This window comes from Echinops telfairi, unplaced genomic scaffold (assembly GCF_000313985.2).
Source record: "Echinops telfairi isolate 266 unplaced genomic scaffold, ASM31398v2 ScPeMD7_3;HRSCAF=10, whole genome shotgun sequence".
NCBI lineage: Eukaryota > Metazoa > Chordata > Mammalia > Afrosoricida > Tenrecidae > Echinops > Echinops telfairi.
This window is the reverse complement of record NW_022103899.1, coordinates 39025900-39028830: the sequence shown is the minus strand read 5'-3', so window position 1 is coordinate 39028830 and position 2931 is coordinate 39025900. Positions and strand designations below refer to the sequence as shown.

Here is a 2931-nt window from a genome sequence, read left to right as displayed (position 1 = left end):
CTATGTAGATTCTGTGCATTATTTGTCCAAAGAAGTAATGAACAACCAAAAATGAACTGAATCTGTAAGAAGCCTATAGAGTATGCTTCACTTCATTGGCTGCATATCACACAATAAGTATGGAACATGTACATTTAGAATACAAACGTGTCCCTTTTCATATGTGCAATGGAGATGGAAGGGATCTATTTTTTCTTTTTTCTTTCTTTTTTTCAGGGGAGAACGTGAACGCAGCCACCACTACCACAGATTATGCAGTTGAGTTTCCCACATCTGGGGAAATCGCAGGGGTCAGCACATCCAGAGTGCAATGGATAAGCCTCGCCCTGGGAAAACCACCTTCCCGATCATGGTATCTCCCCTGCCAGGTAAGTAATGGAAGGGATCTATTTTTAAGACTTAGGATCTCAGTTTGTTCTCAAGTGCCGACAGTACATAAGGATGAGACAGGAGTATGCTAGAACTGTGGCCTGGGAAATTAAGTGTGCGCTAAAGAGACATGGGAAGAATGGGCAAGACGTACGATAGTTTTTCCATAAGTGTGATACAATGAAATGCTTTGAAAATTTCAAATTTGAAGCTTCAGAATAACTTGACATGTTCTGTCTTCCATTTGGCTCCGTATGTCTTAGTTCCCTTTCATTTCTTTTGCCTATAAACATTCTAAACCATTGCTTTAATTTTTTTAAATTAAATCATCATTATTAGGGGCTCACACAACTCACAATCCATACATACATCATTTTTGTCCAGCACATTAATGCATATGTTGACTTCATCATTCTCACAACACCCGCTTTCCACTTGAGCCCTTGGTGTCAGCTCCTTTTCCCCCCTACCTCCCCGCTCCCCCCTCCTCCTGAACCCTTGATAATTTATAAATTATTATTATTTTATCATATCTTATCCCATACAACGTCTCCCTCACCCACTTCTCCGCTTTCCATCCCCCAGGGAGGAGGCCACATGTAGACCTTGTCATCTGTTCCCCCTTTCTCCCTCTCCTTCCCTCTACCCTCCCGCTATCGCCACTCTCTCCACTGGTCCTGTGGGATTCATCTGTCCTGGGTTCACTGTATTTCCAGTTCCTATCTGTGCCAGTGTACATCCTCCGGTCCAGGCAGATATGTAAGGTAGAATTGGGATCATGGTAGTGGGAGGGAGGAAGCATTTAAGAACTAGAGGAAAATTGCATATTTCATCATTACTACACTGCACTCTGATTTGCTCCTCTCCTCCCTGCAGCCCTTCTGCAAGGGGATGTCCAATTTCCCCCGGATGGGCCCTGAGTCCCCACTCTGCACTCCCCCTCATTCACAATGTTATGATTTTTACGTTTTGTCTTTGATGCCTGATACCTGACCCCTTTGCCGCCTTGTCATCTTACAGGCTGGTGTGCTTCTTCCATGTGGGCTTTGTTGTTTCTCAGTTAGATGGGCCCTTGTTTATCTTCCAGCATGTGGGACCCTAGATTCTGTGTAATTTGACAGCTTGGCACCATCAGCTTTCTTCATCACTTTTGCTTATGTACCCGCTTTGTCTTCAGCATTCATGTCAGGGTAGGCTGGTGTGCTTCTTCCTTGTGGGTTTAGTTGTTTCTTAGCTAGATGGCCACCTGTCTGTCTTCAAGCCTTTAAGACCCCAGATGCTGTATCATTTGATAGCCGGGCGCCATCTGCTTCATTTTTATCATTTGGATTATCATATGTATGATTTTGCTATTACAAGTTGTTTAAAAATAACTTTTTTTTTTTTACATAAAGACCTTTTATTTATAACATGAGCCTTGATAGTGTCTAACGACTTGGATATGGCAGCCTTATATTTTAAGTTTATGCTCAAGGGGAGGTTATACCTCTGTTCTCTTGAAACTTCAAGAAAGGCAAGAATGTGGAGGCCCCCTTCTCTCTCCTCTGAGTCCCGACTCTCAGGATGTTGGGCGTGCTTCATCCCCTCCTCTGGACTGGACACTGTCAGTCTTCACTCGGACAATGTGGCAGGCTGTGTGAGTGTAGAGGAACTCATCAAGGCGTGGAGTTTGTGAGGGGAGAAGATAAGGCGTTCTTAATGCCTCTGGTTAGGACCCAATTGTGAGAGTAGACAGGGGATATAGAGGAAAAGCTTTTTAAAAACAAAACACCAAAAATTCAGCTGGCTGCATTGTATGTTTAAGGATGGACAGTGTCAAGAGATTCACAGAACCTCAAAATGGGCAAAAGCAAAAAGTCTAGCTTCTCCCACTCAGGAGAACGATGGCAGGCCTGGGAAAAGGACCACACTACTAATAAAAAATTGGATTTACTCAGAAGCATTCAGAGTGTCAACAAAACAGTTGCAACTTTTTTTGTTGTTTTGCAATTACAGAGTAGTAGTGTTCAGTGAACAGAACAATTATTTTGTATAAGCTGCATCATAGACAACTAAAGAGGAAAAAAAATGAAACAAAAAAAACTTCCACCCCCATATGTGACTAATTTGTGTTATGCACCACAAGGCCCTGCTTTAAATCTCCATGCCAATTTACGACCCCCATACTGTACCAGGCAAGTCAGTGGCTATTGAAAAGACCACCAGGACAGGGCTCTCTAAAGACACTGTACAGTTAAAAACAAATCTCTACACAGCCTTATATTTCCATTTTTTTTCTTTAAAAGGAGTGAGTTGTGTACAGGGGGGTTAAATGCTTTCTAGACAAGAAAAAAACTGCGCTAGAACCAATTTATTCATTATCATCATCTTCTTCTTCGTCTTCTCCGTCCTCTTCCTCCTCTTCATCTTCCTCATCGTCTTCGTCCTCCTCTTCCTTCTTTTTCTTGCTTTTCTCGGCCTTCATGACTCCCTTTTTGGCGGCATCGGGCTTCCCTTAGCCCGATACGCAGCGATATCCTTTTCAAATTTCTCCTTCAGGCTGCGTGTCATCTTCCCAACTTC

General features: G+C 42.9%; 1 non-coding gene across 1 annotated transcript; it reads right to left on the bottom strand.

The window, feature by feature from the left end:
* Positions 1-213: 213 nt before the first annotated feature.
* On the bottom strand, positions 214-376 carry LOC115872206. Its single transcript, XR_004047740.1, has one exon. It is a non-coding gene; the product is annotated as a U1 spliceosomal RNA (small nuclear RNA).
* Positions 377-2931: the final 2555 nt, after the last annotated feature.